The sequence below is a fragment of the Paroedura picta genome, chromosome 9 (genome assembly GCF_049243985.1).
Source record: "Paroedura picta isolate Pp20150507F chromosome 9, Ppicta_v3.0, whole genome shotgun sequence".
Classification (NCBI taxonomy): Eukaryota; Metazoa; Chordata; class Lepidosauria; order Squamata; family Gekkonidae; genus Paroedura; species Paroedura picta.
The window spans coordinates 22,169,822-22,186,238 of NC_135377.1; the positions used below are offsets into that span (position 1 = coordinate 22,169,822).

The following is a 16,417-nucleotide window of genomic DNA, read 5'->3' on the forward strand; positions in this document are numbered from 1 at the left end:
ACCTTGTATTATGTGATATGACAATAAGTTGCTGATCTGTTCTTTTAACAGTCTGTAACAGGGGTAGTCAACCTGTGGTCCTCCAGATATTCATGGACTACAATTCCCATAAGCTCCGGCCACAAACACTGGCAGGGGCTCATGGGAATTGTAGTCAATGGATATCTGGAGGACCACAGGTTGACTACCTCTATGTTAACTGAAGAAATATTACTAGAGCTGCAGACTTCAGCAAGCATCCTAGGAAGTAAATTCAGTACAATTGAGCCAAAGTTAATCCAAACTAAGAGCCATATGTTCTAACAAATCTGTGGATCTGCTAAGTTCCATGTGGTAAGGGGTATTTTGTGTAAATATTTTCCCATGTATGCCTTTTTAAAACTGCAATTAAATTATTTACAAATTTCTTCTTGTACCTTGAGGTACTTCTTTGGGAACTTTTCCACTCAGATTCAAAACAGATGGAAAACTGGGTTCCCCCACTTCCCCCTAGGATCATGGGACATTGATGAATCGGTCCCTCAGGTACACTGGGCCCAGGCCACATATGGTCTTAGAGGTGATTACCAGAACTTTAAGTCTGATCCAGAATTCAACAGGTAACCAACAAAGTTGTTGAAGAATGGACCAAATATGGGATCTTCATGGTGTTGCTGTGAGGAACCTGGCTATTGTATTCTGGACCAGCTGTAGGTTCTGGATCATTGTTAAGGGCAGGCCTACATACAGCAAGCTGCAGAAATCCAGTCTAGAGGTGACCATCATGTGGATCACTGTGGCTAGGAATTCTGGGGCCAAGTAGAATGCTAGTAGTTTGGCTTGGTGAAGATGGCAGAATGTCAGCCATACTACTCTCATTACTTGAGCCTCCATCGAGAGGGAAGCATCTAGGATCACTCCCAGGTTCTTGGTGGAGTGAGCCACTGATAGCTACACTCCATCCAGATTGGGTAGGCATGCTTCCATGCTTGGACTCTTCTTGCCTAGCCATAGGACCTCTGTCTTTGAAGGGTTGAGCTTCAGATGACTCTGCTTGAGCCACCTTGTCACTGCTTCCAGGCAGCTGGCAAATACTTCTGGGGGAGAATCAGGGTGGAAGACTTGGGTGTCATCAGTATATCGATGATATTCCAGCCCCAACTACCACACCAGTTTGGCAAGAGGACACTTGTTTGGGGAAAAATTATATTTATTGAAGAATAACATGGACATTAAAACTACAATGAGAGGTCTGGAAAATTTTTGAACTAATTTCTCTGTCTATTGTTTCTTTGCACCCGTTGGCTTTGCCCATTTTCCCCCCCAGCAGCATCTTCTGATTGCATTCTGTTAAACATTGCCATGTACTCTGTACTTTGTCATCGGTCATATTCTAGTTGTTCTTCCAAACATATGTTTTCTGTCTAAAGTGAAACTAAATAGTAGTGGTGCAAGGAAATCAGCATAGCACTGTCCTACAGACAAACAGAGGTCAAGTCATCCCTTACCATCTGTAGTACTCCTCCTTGTATAATGTAGGATGGTGAGAATTTAAGCTCCAAACATAAGGATTTAGGAAAGACTTGAGTAGTACTTTTCTAACAATACCAAACTAATAACTTTTTGGCGCAAACATCCCAAAGCTGAACCAAGCATAATTTTTCAAAACAAAAACCGAAAACCATGGAGATCTTTGTGGGTATCTAATGCAAGCCAGATTAGAAAGTCAGACCACAATCTGGGAGACCAGCAGGGACCATTATGCACACATTGTATAATGCACTTTCAATGTGCTTTTGCAGCTGGATTTTCCTGTGCGGAACAGTATGGAGGGAAAGCATGTGCAAAAAGCATGAGAAAAGGGAAAGGAATTAGGTAAGAATGAATGTAAGAAAATCAAAAAGTAGACTGAATCCACAAAAGAATCAGTAAAATAAGAAATCTAGCAGTTTTTGTGTATTGCCTAAAACTTACCAGAATTTGATCAAAAAGACTGCTTTTTAAATTTCATTGAAGCCATCAATCCAAATCCTGAAGTATTTAGTGGAAAAATAAGCAGATTCCCCAACTTTCAGAAATATAGTATATAAGTACAACTCAATATATTCTGCAGAAAAACCATTAGTACAATTTAGCCAAACTTCAAAGCTAAATAGTTCAAATAGTTCAAATTAGAGTTACTTTTTATTGAGGGGTATGATTTATTTCCATGGACTTTACCTCCAAGTATACCTAGTCTTAGAGCCACGTCTTTAAGCATATGCCCATCTCCGATACTGAAATCAGTGGGGTTTAAAATGGGTATTTTTGGCCAGATCACACTTTATAATCACAATCCACCCCAGAATCAGAAGCACAAACCTAGTGAGATCAATTGTCACTGGCCAGCAAAACTAAGATGTGCCCAAAGTCCACTTTTTAAAATGCCTGGCAGTCACCAGGAAGGTCCCAGGGACATTGTGCTGGGGACGTGGGCAAGCATGAGTGAAATGAATTGTAACTACACAATGCCTCAGATGTGCTGCTGCACAAAGCCCATTCATTTCCATGAGCATTGTGTGGGGGATGCACCTGATTAATTGCACCCAGAGATTCCAGGCTACAGTTAAAACTTAACAAAGGGATTACATGTTTAACATATACCTGCAATGAGGAGAAATAAATAAACCACAAAACAACAAACTGGGAACAATTTTTTTTTTTTTGAGAATTTACTGCCTTTAATCCCCAAACAATACTTAGAAGCCAACAAAGTAAAAAGGGAGGGAATTGAAGTAGAAAATGAAAGATCAATTGTGGGGGTGAAAAGTTCTTCTGAAAAAGTTTTTATTAATTTTTTAGGTTTAAGATGATGAGGAATGCAGTATAATGAAGAAATCATTGGAATCATTAAAAAAAATTTCCCTCTTGGGAGATTTTTCATGGGGTTCATTTCTCTGCTGTCAAAATGAGGGGAAGCTTTAAAAAGTAATTATGCATGTTTTGGATTTAGGTCGGCAAAATATAGAGGCCAATTTCTCTCTTCTTTTTCTGCTTTCGGGCACTCAAAGTGGAGCAAAAAAACTTTCACTTCTGTCATATTTATTCTGATACCATTATGACTGTGTGCCAGCGAAGCGCCTCCTGAGGCAACAGGCCGCCGGCTATGGAGTCCCTGCGGGCGGCTGTCGGGGACTCCCATCCCTTAGGATGAAGAAGCTCGAAAAATGGCCGCCCGCCGCCGCCCGCTGCCGCCCGCCGCCGCCCGCCGCCGCCCGCCGCCGCCCGCCGCTGAAGAACCTCAAAAAATGGCCGCCCGCCGCCGCCCGCTGCCGCAGAAGCTCAAAAATGGCCGCCTGCCACCCGCCGCCGCCGACCGCCGCCTGCCGCCCGCCGCCGAAGAAGCTCAAAAAATGGCCGCCCGCCGCCGACCCTCTACGACGGCTCCTTTAAGGTTTGCTTCCTTCCTCCCTGCTGCCCTGTCCTTCCCATTCTAGCGCCCATTGTATTTGGGTTACAATGGGCTCTTTTCCTAGTTATTATTATTATTATTAAGATTCCACTCTTACTGCAACAATATCCCCAAGTACAATGTTACTGAAGCAGTTGTTGAAGTTTAACCATATATACTAAGGCTGGCTGGAAAAAAGGGGGTGAGGGAGCCCTGGCTCATCCTTTCCCACCCCCACCAGGGGATGAAAAGAGGAATTTAAATTTATTTATTTAAACATTTCTATGTTGCTTTCCCACCCAACTCAGCGTGTCCAAGGACGCAAGCAGTAAATCAGATGTTTTATCTGATGTTTTGTCTGGCTTCAACCGTAGGCCTGGTGGAACAGCTCTGTCTTACAGGCCCTGTGGAATTAAGGTCTTGCAGGGCTCTGATCTCCCTCAGCAGGCTGAGGCCAAGACTGAAAAGGCCTGAGCCCTGGACAAGGCCAGCCTCACCTCTCTTGGTCCAGGGATCCTAAGCATGTTTTGGAAAAATAATATCAAAACTCTTTGGGGGACGGGATGGAAGAGCCAGTCCCAGATTGTTTAGGACTTTAAAAATTAATACTAAAACCCTGAACCTAATCCAGCCTACAATCTTGAGCCAATGCAACTGGGAGAGCACTGATATCACACTTGCTCTCCAGTGGGTCCCTGTAAGGACCCTAGCTGCCACATTTTGGACCAGTTGGAGTTTCCAGAATAGTCTCAAGGGAGGCCCTGCACTGAGTGCATTGCAGAAGTCTAGTCTAGAGGTGACTGTTATGTGGATTACCCTGGCTAGGTCTGCTGCTGAGACAAAGGGTTAAGTTGCCATGTCTGGTGCAGATGGGAAAATGCCAGATGGGCAACATACGTGAGCTGGACCTCCATTGAGAGGGAGATATCCATAATCACTTCCAGTCTCCTGACAGAAGGCAACCATGTTAGTTGGGCTCCGTCAAGGGCCAGGAGCTTTGTCATCTGTCCCTCCACATGCTGACCATGCCAGAGGACCTCCATCTTGGCTGGATTTAACTTCGGCCAACTCTGCTTGAGCTGGTCCATCATTGCCTGTAGACGCTTGGCCAGGCAGTCCAGTGGTTTTGACAGTGGCTGTCCATGAATCATAGAATCATAGAGTTGGAAGGGGCCATACAGGCCATCTAGTCCAACTCCCTGCTCAACGCAGGATCAGCCCAAAACATGCTAAAGAATGATGGAGGAGCTGCTCTGAATTCCTCCCCTTAGCATGACTCAGTGCTATTTGATTCTAGGCCCCATGCTGAGATGTACATGAGCACAAAACTGGATAAAATATTACAAAAATGGGGGTGCCCATGGAGTGAGAGTTCCAAGGGTAACAAAGTCATCCCTTATATTTTTAATTGCATTTTCCTACAAATCCTAGAAGTAAATCAGTAAGCATGTTTCAACATACTAAAAAATATTAAAATGTTAACCCATTTAAACATCATGAACAAACTGCAACTCGCCCAATAAGAAGAAAATGAGCAACCTTTTGTGTGAAAAACTAGCATGTACTCTGACAAAATGTGGCAGATTAATGGGTGAGGTATGAATTTTTCCACACTTCCAAGTCTTGTTCTTCTATCCATTACCACATCCCTATTGAACTAAAGTGAACTTCCACAACAGATGCTGCCAGATGGACAGCCAAGATATTTTGTGGCTATGGCTGCACATTTGTCCAAATGTTTGTCTTTGAATGCCCAGCAAAAAAATTTCCAGCTTGCCTTTCCCCCTTTGCTTGACATAGAAACCATTTTATTTTTAAAGGCAGACTTGATATTATACTCCAGTGTTGTGTAATCAACTCTTGACAGTTTCTTTTAAATGAAAAGTTGCCTCAAAAGGCTGCAGTTTTTCATATACAGGTATTTTTTTTAATCTTGTTGTTGTTGTTAGGTGCGAAGTCGTGTCCGACCCATCACGACCCCTTGGACAATGATCCTCCAGGCCTTCCTGTCCTCTACCATTCCTTGAAGTCCATTTAAGTTTGCACCAACTGCTTCAGTGACTCCATCCAGCCACCTCATTCTTTGTCTCTCCCTTCTTCTTTTGCCCTCAATTGCTCCCAGCATTAGGCTCTTCTCCAGGGAGTCCTTCCTTCTCATGAGGTGGCCAAAGTATTTGAGTTTCATCTTCAGAATCTGGCCTTCTAAGGAGCAGTCAGAGCTGATCTCCTCTAGGACTGACCGGTTTGTTCGCCTTGCAGTCCAAGGGGTGTAGAGGGACATTTTCTCTGCTGTTATCTTCTTCCCTGCTCAAAATCACACTTTTGCCAAGTTGTAATGTTCCAGATGCAGTTTGGGGAAAGTGATTGTGATGGAAAATGGAGAAGTAGTTAACCGCCTTCTGTGTCAGCTGCCATCCTTCTGTTAATACTTGCAGCCTCTTGAGGCTCCTTTTCATTTTTATATTTTAAAAGATAGGTAGGACTTTATTATGTATATTACATAAAGATTGTCCTTCATATTATCAGAAGTCTCAACTACAGTATGAGAGAGAGCTCATTGAAGACTTTGAGCTATAGGCTTGTGTCCAACTAATCATGTATAGAACAATGATTTTCTGAGTTCCTCTCTGCTTCTTCAGTCTTTTCCAGCCACCAGGAGAATCATTCCAGAGGTCACACCTGTTACATATTTTAATGTGTCTAAGGGAATTTGTAGTTATGTTTCACTCGGTTGCCTGCTATGTTGAATCTGTTGTTCAGCTTCTTGCATTCGCTTTATTTGATGATGCTGTGTCTTGGTAAGACTGTCAGTTCCCAGTTCAGTTTTGTGTAAAAGTCTTCATGGAAGATTTTACTTCCCTTGCAAATATGTTATAGCTGGCAAAGAACATGAGACTGAAAAACGGCTTCTTATGATACAGAACTGTAAGTAGCAAAGAAATGATGAGAAATGGCTTATAGTGGACAAATGGAGGCTTTTGATGTGGCTGGAGAAGACTCACCTGCATATACTGAAGACTAGAAGAGTACTTTGAAGTTAATGAAATTCTCCCAGGAAAATGCTGCACTGTTAAGCATCCTGCAAGGAGAAAACCTACAGCCCTGATCATAATTTGATTGCACCAGGGAAGTCTTCTTTTAAAGAAATAGTGCAAATTGTTCAGCAACATATCACCCAAGCCCTTGCTTTTAGCAGAAATATTTGGATTTCACAAATGGCACCATGTTAAAAATTAACCTGTTTCCTTATTTGCAGCAGAGTTTAAAAGAAATCAGAATATTGTGGGCCATTCCACACCTGATATAGTGAAATACTCACCTTATGCAGATGCCATATTTTTGACATTTTGTACATTGCCAACATCCAGTGTCCAAGCAGCAAACCAGTAGCTACATCTTCCATTTTAAAGTGCTAGCTGGGGAATCACATAAAGTGGATTCCCACAACTAAAAAGCACAACCTAGAGAGCAATCAGCAAGCCACACGCTAAGGAAATGTGTGGAGCCAAAGTAGCACTGTCTCCACCTCCAATTCCAACCCTCGCACCTGCCTCCCTCTTCCTTCTCCCGGAGGAAGGTTGTTGTTTTTTTTAAGCAAACTGCCTGGAGCAATGAATAGGCATTAAATTGTGCAGGCAAAGCAAAACACATACACGCACAAAGCATGCCTCTCTAATGCCCCCCCCCAATCAGGAATGAGATTAATTTTTAAAAGATTCAAGGCTTATGATTTCATAAGAGATGGCATTATACAAAGCACTACGCATCTATAATTAGATGTATAGGTGTTTCAATTGAGAAGTTTTACTTAAAAAAAATTAGCTGCCATTGCGGGCCCTTTAAAACATGGAGATAGGTGACTGGCTGCCTGGCTTGATTGACAGCCAGAGGAGAGTCGCACGTAAAGTGCGTTGCTCTCTTCCACCATTTCAAGCAGGCATGCAAAGTGGCAAGAAGTGCGAGAAGGCAGCAGACAAAAGCAAGAGAGCCAGAAGGTGAGGAATGGCCAGAGGTGTGTTATTTTTTAGCATTACACCATTTCACAGACGTAACGCAATTTTTTTCAATGTGCGGAACTTCCCTGTGATTCCAAGGAAGGACTTAATGAGGCATTAAGAGACAAATCTGTATGTGATCTGCATTGTGAAAGTATACAAAAAAGAGACTTCTAACTGAGGAAAATCTGACTTGTGGTAGAAAACCGAGTAACAATGGAAACAGCAGCCCAGAATGCATTAGAGCCCCAAAGGAGTGCTAAAGTCAAACCAAGGGTGCACAAAATGGCTGCTGGGCAAACCAAGGAACATCTTGCTAGAGCCACCCATCCATGTTATAGATGAGGAAATGATTCCCACTTTCCTATGAAGTGTAGATTTAAAGATGCATACTGCAGGAAATGCAATAAAAAGGGTCATATTCAAAGAATATGAGGCATGATGAAGAATGAAATAAAGTTTATGCTGCTGTGTAAGATGAAAATGCTAAAGACCATGAGGTAGTTATGGATACAAGTATTAACTCAAATCACAAAGGTCGTTTAGTAAGCTTAGAAATATACAACGAGCAAAATAGACTAATCAGGTATTCAGTTAACACCAAATAGTGTCTGCTATCTTGCATGCACATATAAACAAACGTTTGCAGATATTAAAATGCATAAAACATTCCTGGTGTTGAAGACATGCCCCAGAGAGAAAAATAGTGTCCCAAGTGCGAACAAAGTTTATTGAATTTATCTGTTGTCCTGCATTGTGGGAACATGAATGGTTACAGAGAATGGTTACCCTTGGATTGAAAATTCATAAAGATGCTGAATTCTGACTCGCACAAACCAGCTATTCAAGTCCAGGACAAGTTGGAAGATATTTTAAAGTATCAGAAGTATTTAAATATAGTATAGGCACCATGTAGGCTATAAAAGCAAATTTGATGTTAGTTTAAAATGCACAGCTGAGGTTTCATAAATTCAGACCTGTCCTTTACAGCATTTGCCCTAAGATGGACACTGAATTAGATCACTTGGAAAAGAAAGGAATACATTCCAAGGTAGCCTGGAGAAAAAAAACGGAGCAGTACAGATTTGCAGGAATTTTAAGGTATGGTAATAAATCCCCTGTTAAAGATGGAAATGTATCCTTTGCCACAAATTGAAGACATATTTGCCAATCTGTCAGGGGGGCAAATAATTCAGCAAGACTTTTCATCCGCTTATTTGTAGATGGAAATGGACGAAGAGTCCAAGGCATGCCTCGTCATCACCACACCCAAGGATCTGTACCAGCAAAATAGACTAATGTTTTGTATTGCATCTGCTCCAGCTATCTGGCAAAGGGTAATGGATCAAGTTTTAGTAGGTATTCCAAGAACTCAGTATTAACTGGATGATGTCTGATGACGCTGCGGCAGATGGTGGCAGTGTCCAGCAGAGGCTGGCGGTGGCCAGTGGTGGCCGGCGGCAGCGGCCTCTAGATTGTTGTGCGCCTGGAATAACAGCAAGTGGAATAACAGCAAGGGGACAATCCAACAAGACAGCCAACTGTGAAGAACTAAAGACTATAGATAAAGAATTCAAACCAAAACCACATATTGTCTTCGCAACTAGGCTAACTCCTATTTTCTGTGGAGAGAATCTGATGACTAATCTCCGGAACAATATTGTACTTGGCCTTTGGCTTGGCTTGTGTACATAAATCATCTGGGAAAAGGATTATAGAGGCCTTTCTTAACTTGCAAATTCCACTTCTATGCCTCTCATTTATTAAAGGGGCTGACTGATGGCCTCGTGTCCATTCTGACTCTCGTCATACCTTCTGTGGGACTATTGACTTGGTTTATTTTAACAGAATTTGGTATAGGGTTATGAGATACCCACTAGCAACACTGGGGTGTGGGTAGGGGACTTACAGGAGCAAAGAGAGGCCTAGGCCAGCATGCACTGGAAGTGAAATCATGTTGCCAGCAATGGGGGCTTATCTGAGTTCAAACTATATGTTAGAAGTCATTTGTACCATAGAGTTTTGTCAAACACAAGCTCCCTTGTCGGCAGGGCGGGAATCGGAGAGGCCAATCGGCAGGCGCTTTGCGCCTGCCGATTGGCCCCGCCGATGGTCTGTCCGGAGGAAGGGGCCAATCGGCACCCTTCCTCATCCCGGACAGAGCCTGCCCTAACTCCTCCCCCTAAGCCCTTACAATTTTATTTAGTCCGCGGCGCCTGTAGCGCCGCGGGCGGGGTTAGGATATGTTAAATGAAACATGTTGTGATTGGTACTAACCTTTATTTTAAAATGTGGAATATCGGCCCCTCTTGATCTTGAGGCCCTAGGCTGAAGCCTAGTTAGCCTATAGGAAAATCCGGCCCTGCTGACATGCCCTCCTCTGGACCCACGCTCCTTGCTTAGAGCCACAGAATTGCTTGGATCATCCCAGGGCTCAGCCATGTGAAAAGCAGGGATGCTGAGTGATGCCTCCAACCTTGCCAGGTCCTCTGCCAGCTGGCTGAGCCGTAAGATCCTGCTTCAACAGGAGAGTTCATCAAACTGTAGCATATATACATTTACAGGAAAGCCAGTCCGCCAGCTTAGTTTGCAGGTTCTTTTCTCTTTTTTATGTGTTACTAAAGCTGTTTAAAGTGAGCCAAGACTGAAGAGGGAGTGGAAAGCCCACCAAGAAAAACATCACCCTTATAAGCTGACAACTCCATCGGCACCTGAAAAGGCTACATATAAGTCACTTTATTATTTAAAAAAAAATTCACAGCTGGCGATGACCACAGTGATATCCATGTTTATTCATTTGCATTCAACTGAACTCATAAAATTCAAGATTGCAGTCATTTGAAAATCATGAGTATTAAATATTTGGTGGGAAAAGAGGTTTTTTTTAAAAAAATCTTCTTGCTACTCATGGGAACACCCATGAATATCTTTTATTTCTTTTCATAGCTTTAAATCTTGATTAGTGCCCAAAGCCAATGGAGCCACTAATCCCACTATTGAAAGGAAATTGGACGTCATAAAGAAGCCCGGCTTTGTATTGGGGACGGGTGATGAATTACGGCTCCCATCCTGCCGGCTCTTTGTGGCTTTTCGTACCAAAATAAGAACATGTAGAGGTCGGATGGAAAAATCAGGCGTGGTCTGGGTTCTTCATGAACAACTTTTTGAGGCTTGGTTCTTCTAAATACCAACACGTTGGCTATAAATTTCACTTCGCCTCACATCCCAAAAATGGCTATAAAGATGAGGACAGGGATTAGAATGGCCACATTTCTTTCCTTTCCTTCATTGTGGTGGCTGTTTGCAGATCACAGATTCAACAGGTGGTCTGTTCCATGGCTGCCAGCAGGTCTAAAGAAAAATAGAAGCTTAATGGGCTGGGGTAAATATTCACCTCCATACCACAAAAACATTCGACTGCCATTCCCCATACATTAAGCCTGTGTCAAAGGGACAGGACACTTTTCTCCAGGTCTGTTGGCAACACTATGAGCTTAGAAAAGGGGTTGCCAGATTCTTTTCCAGAGATGGTGTTTATACCTTAAAATCACTTGAGAGACTGAGGCAGGAAGCAATGACTAAACCAGGGGTAGTCAAACTGCGGCCCTCCAGATGTCCATGGACTACAATTCCCAGAAGCCCCTGCCAGCATTCGCTGGCAGGGGCTTCTGGGAATTGTGGTCCATGGACATCTGGAGGGTCGAAGTTTGACTACCCCTGGACTAAACGATAGTCTTCTTCAGCTTCTCTTACTTGCTTTGGGACGAAGTTTCTGGTCCCAGGAAAGAGGAATGCTGGGCAAGAGACCAATGGAGGAATAGAACAAGCTACATTTTGTCTCAGTGCCTTAGTCTAAAAACTATGGATATCATCTCCAGACAAGAAATTGGTGAGTGGTTAGACCAGTGGTTCTTTCGGGGAGAACCTTCCTAATGCCGCGACCCTTCAATGCAGTTCCTCGTGTTGAGCTGACCCCCAACCATAAACTTATGCAAGTGTTCTTTCAAGAAATTAAACTGAAACTGACCAATGGGCGTGAAGATCCATTGTTCATGATGGTATATAAATTGGTTTTTTTCTGGGGTTTCTCAGTTCAGCTCTGCCTCTTGTCCCACCATGCCGATCTCGCTCAGACAAACCCTCTATCTCGATCTACCCCACAAGGCTGTTGTGTGGATGGCGCCCTCCCGTCCAGTCAAGCTGCTTGCCCTGCCGTGACCCCTGTGAAAGGGTCATTTGACCCCCAAAGGGGTCCTGATCCCCAGGTTGATAACCACTGGGTTAGAGCATCTAACTCGGAGAGGGGTGGTCGAACTGTGATTTTCCAGATGTCCATAGACTACAATTATCATGACTCCCTGCTGGCAGGTATGGTTCAGCAGTATGATTTGTACAACCTCCCAATCTGATGCTTTCGTTCCTCCCAAACAATTGTCAGATCCTGATACCTGTGCAGCAACTTTTCTGATCTAGCTGGTGTCATAAGAGGAAATCATTTATATATTTGCTTCCAGGCAAATCAATTGTGTCTAACTTCGTTTTGCAGTTTATTGGAAACCAAACATTTCATTCCAAGAGGGGGTGGCAAAGAGGCTTCCGGGGAGACCGCCCTGCTCATTCCATTTCTTGATAAATCTCTTTTCTCTTACTGGAGTGTGATGTTGTGTACATAGAGAAGGACATCTAGTGGAGAAGAGATAAATACTCAGGAAACTGGGACATGACCAGCTAAACAAAGCAAGATGGATAAAATCCTGAGCTGTTTTCTCTACCACATTAACTGGCAATGTGCAGAAGACAGTCCAAACCAGGATCTGCTCATTCCAAAACACAGAGGTTTATCAGCAGGCAAAAAATGCCTCCAACTCTCCTCAAAACTCATGTATTCTGTGGGTGCACCATTATAGTTAAGAACATCATGCTAGGATCGAAAGATAGTCGTTCAAATCCCTGCTTAGCTATGTAACCCCCTGGGTAACCTGGGGCATTTCCGCACCCTTTAAAGGTAGTGAAATGCTTACCTTAAGTAGTTGTTATATTCTGCCCCCTTCATATGAGGTCCTCAATTTTAAAGCGCTAGTTGGGGAATCGCATAAACTGGATTCCCCAGCCTATTTAGCACAAGCTATAGGAGAGCAACCAGCAGGCAACCAGCAGAGGGAAGGTATGGAGGCTCAAATGTACTAAAGGCACCTGTCTCATCCTGTCCTTGCACCCGCCTCCCTCTCCCTTGTTCCCAGGGATGGGAATTTCTTTTTTTAAAGGTCTAACATCCTGGAGCAACGAATAGGCGGACAAGCATGCAGGTGATGCCAGAAATAATTCCCCCCCACACCAAAAAAAAAGCATGCTTCTAAGCACAAAGCATGCTTCTAAAGTCCCCCTCCCCAAATCAGGAATGAGGTTAATTTTTTAAAATATCAAGACTTGTGATTCCATAAGGGGTAGCATTCAGGCTTCGTAACCAGTGCTGCAATGTATTAAGACGTTTTGAGGACTTCCCGAATACTCCGAGAAACAGGCTGTAATTTAAAAACTCATATTTATGCCATGCTTTAGAATTACCTAAAGTATTTGTCCCAGGGCTTTATCTTTAACACTTTTTGCTCCGTTTAATATTTTGGAAGCAGCCTCCTGGGTGGAGACTGTCCAGGACCCTGTCCATCCTGTGCACCTTCTGATTGGCCAGCCACCCTCAGGTCAGCCCATCCACAAACCCAGCGAAGCCTGTGGCCACCATTTAGCCACTGGACATTGCCAGGGAAGCAGGTCAGTGTCAGGGGCCCCGGTCTGGGGGTGGGTGGCTGAGGGGCCTGCCTGCCACCACCCAGCCGGTGCTCAAAGAAGAAGAGTTGGTTCTTATATGCCACTTTTCTCTACCTGAAGGAGTCTCAAAGCGGCTTACAGTCACCTTCCCTTTCCTCTCCCCACAACAGACACCCTGTGAGGTGGGTGAGGCTGAGAGAGCCCTGATATTACTGAAAAAGAAGAGTTGGTTCTTATATGCCACTTTTCTCTACCTGAAGGAGTCTCAAAGCGGCTTATAATCACCTTCCCTTTCCTCTCCCCACAGCAGACACCCTGTGAGGGAGGGGAGGCTGAGAGAGCCCTGATATTCCTGTTCCAGCACGCCTAGCCTTCTGCACTTGGTGGGGTGGGGAAGGTAAGGGGACTGCCTGGCCTGCCAAAGCCAAACCTTGAGAGGCTTGCCTTCAGCACACCCAGACTTCTGTGCACTGGAGCAGTCTGCACCTCATGGACCGGCCTCTCCACCAGCATGCCACCTCCCCCCCCAAACCACCCACTACCCCGCTAGCACCTGCTGCATTGACAGCTGCAGTGGGCTTTTTGACCAGTAAATCAATAAATATATAAATGTAAATGCACAAGAGTGAGCGTGATTATTTGCCCGATTGAGGAACATGGGGCATGCACCTCCTTCCACAATGCCTTCCTTTTAAAATTCGCTCCTTTTTACTCCTCTTCTATCTCACCCATCTAAGAGGACGGGGGTGGGGGCTGCCTCTCCTTGCTGGCGACTCCATGGCCAAAACATTATCGTGGCTGGATTTGATGGCAACGCTGTGACGGCAAGAGAGCTGACAGGCAATCCGCGCAGAAGTGCGTCACTCAGTCCTCTTTGTCAACCTGACCTGTCGATGATGCCATATCTCCTTCGTAACACAAACAGTAAATCTGTTAACAAATATCTCAGCTGGTGGCCTTTCTTCCTTTTGAGATCTTCTGTTTACTGGAACACATTATAACCATGAAGTTTTAATGTCAGATATTTTCGTTGTTCTTGAGAATGTCGTCTGCTTTTTGGGAGAAATACACAAAAATGACTTCACTGTAAATGGAGCCTGGGCCCCCTGGCTGCTTTCCAAGCGTTTCAACAAAGGGACCAGATGCCTTTGGGGTTTTTTTAAAATAATTTACCCTCTTGCACTATTTCCATTATGACCTGGGGTTATAACCCTCTTAAAACTGCAGACAGATATTGGCAACGAATTTTTCACTCATTCCTACAGGATTTGATTTCTAGTTGGAGTGAATCGAGGCCACTGGGTTTTGCGGGGCTATTCTATAAATCACAACTCACAATGCCAGATAATAAAAAAATATTAATTTCTAATAATATATAGGAATTGCATAAAACTCTCAGTGTTTAAGGCTCTTTGAATGTGTTATCTTTTGGAACTCCTGACAACATCCCTGTAAAGTAGACCAGTCTTCCCCATGCCACAGCTGCAGGACTAAAGTTGAACAGTTTGGTCAGCTGAATCTAAAGGTCAGATTTGAAAGGAGGATGGAACCTCCCATGATGTAATGCAGCTTTGTGTTCCAGCGAGTGGAGAACATGTTTTTTCCTAAGCCCCCCTCACCCCATACTTATATTCCTGATACTTTGATACACAGAACATTTGCAGTTTTTCTCTGGTTATCACCATGTTTTTTTTGTTTTGTTTATAACTGTGTTTTTTGTTTAAAAGGAAGGGGGAAAAACAAAACAGCTCCTCAAGAAAGCCTTTCCTTTTTGGAAGAGTTGGATTTTCAAAGACTTTACATCAGTGGGAATCAAAAGAACCTACTGGCCGGATTTTGAACATGGCGGTTTCTGGACATCCTGGTTTTCCCGCAAGGACCACTGACTTCAAAGGCATATTTGAACATTAGCGCAGTCCATCATAGGTTTTCCCTTAGCCAGTGCTCTCCCCAAAGTCCAAAGCTTTCTCTGTGTCCTCCACACTTCATCCTGCTCATGACCGAATGACATTATGTGTCAAATTGATCCGTTCCCTGGAAAGCAAGTATGGCTTTAAATATACTCACTGACAGGAATAGGCTCTTTCCTTCCATTTGCATCTGTCTGAGGAGAGTGGAGTGTGCCAGACAACAGGCGTTCGTCCAGGGAGGCTGTGTCTAAACAACTCAGTGTGTAAGAAGAAAGGTTGATGATGCTTTGCCTGGAAGGAAGCAGCAGAAGTCAAGTTCATACTGACAGATCACAAACTGACTGCTAAAATATACAGGGCATTTCCGCACACCAGGAAAAATAGCGTTACGCCAACTGAATGGCATAGTGCTAAATATTATCATGCCTCCAGGGCCTCTCCTCTCCTTTTCTGCTGTTTCCGCTACCATTTTGGGGTAGTGTTCAGCGCTGGCAGAATTTATCTATGTAAAGAGGATCAAAACACCGGCTAAAATAATTTTATTGAGTTAGAAACAACTTTGTAAAGAAGGAACCAGAGAGATAGCCCTGCCTGTCTAACTGGCTAAGGTTCATCTTCTGGAGGGAAAGACAGCAGGAAGTGTGGACAAAGGTCCAGCCAATCTTCGCCTAGACCGGCCCCGCCCACTCTCCGCCCACTTACCCCTTAACAAAATACAATAGTGGAAAGATGACCAACATGCTTTGTATCCATGCATGCGTGGTGATTAAATGCACATCAATACAACAACTTTCCCCACCCCTTGCTTGGTGGTGCAATTTTTAAATCGTGTTATGGTGCAAGCGCATTATTGCACATGCTCAGGCCAAAGAAAGTGGGGGAGGCATGACCACCACTCTCCTGACAAAGGGGGGTGGCAGGTTACAGTGGATGAGTGGGTTGTGAGTGTCCTGCATAGTGCAGGGGGTTGGACTAGATGACCCATGAGGTCCCTTCCAACTCTATTATTCTATGATTCTAAAAATGCAGAAAACACTCTGTTCTTGGACTCCTGATTAGTGCTGGGAGAAAACCACAGATGCAAAATGCCAGGTGCAAATTTGGAGTCTACATTTAAAATCCAATAAAGTGAAAACATGCCAGCAAATCATAACTGTGGAATCAGTCTGGGGCTCTTTTCTACTTGTAACTATTTTATTGATTGATTGATTGATTTTAAACTTATATAATGCCACTCTCCAGAGACTCGCGGTGGTTTACAATAACAATGAAAACACAATAAAAACCCCTAAAACACCCCTAACACATTAACTGGATGGCCGAATCACAGAATCATA

At 43.8% G+C, this 16,417-nt stretch overlaps 1 long non-coding RNA gene across 2 annotated transcripts in view; it reads right to left on the bottom strand.

The window, feature by feature from the left end:
* Positions 1 to 10,216: 10,216 nt before the first annotated feature.
* LOC143844570 (uncharacterized) overlaps positions 10,217 to 16,417 on the bottom strand; it is a 58,195-nt gene continuing 51,994 nt past the window's right edge. For both annotated transcript variants that reach the window (XR_013234039.1, XR_013234038.1), the window contains 2 exons: positions 15,238 to 15,371; positions 10,217 to 10,755 (listed from right to left, as the gene is read on the bottom strand). This is a non-coding gene — a long non-coding RNA (uncharacterized LOC143844570). The remainder of the gene's footprint in view (positions 10,756 to 15,237; positions 15,372 to 16,417) is intronic.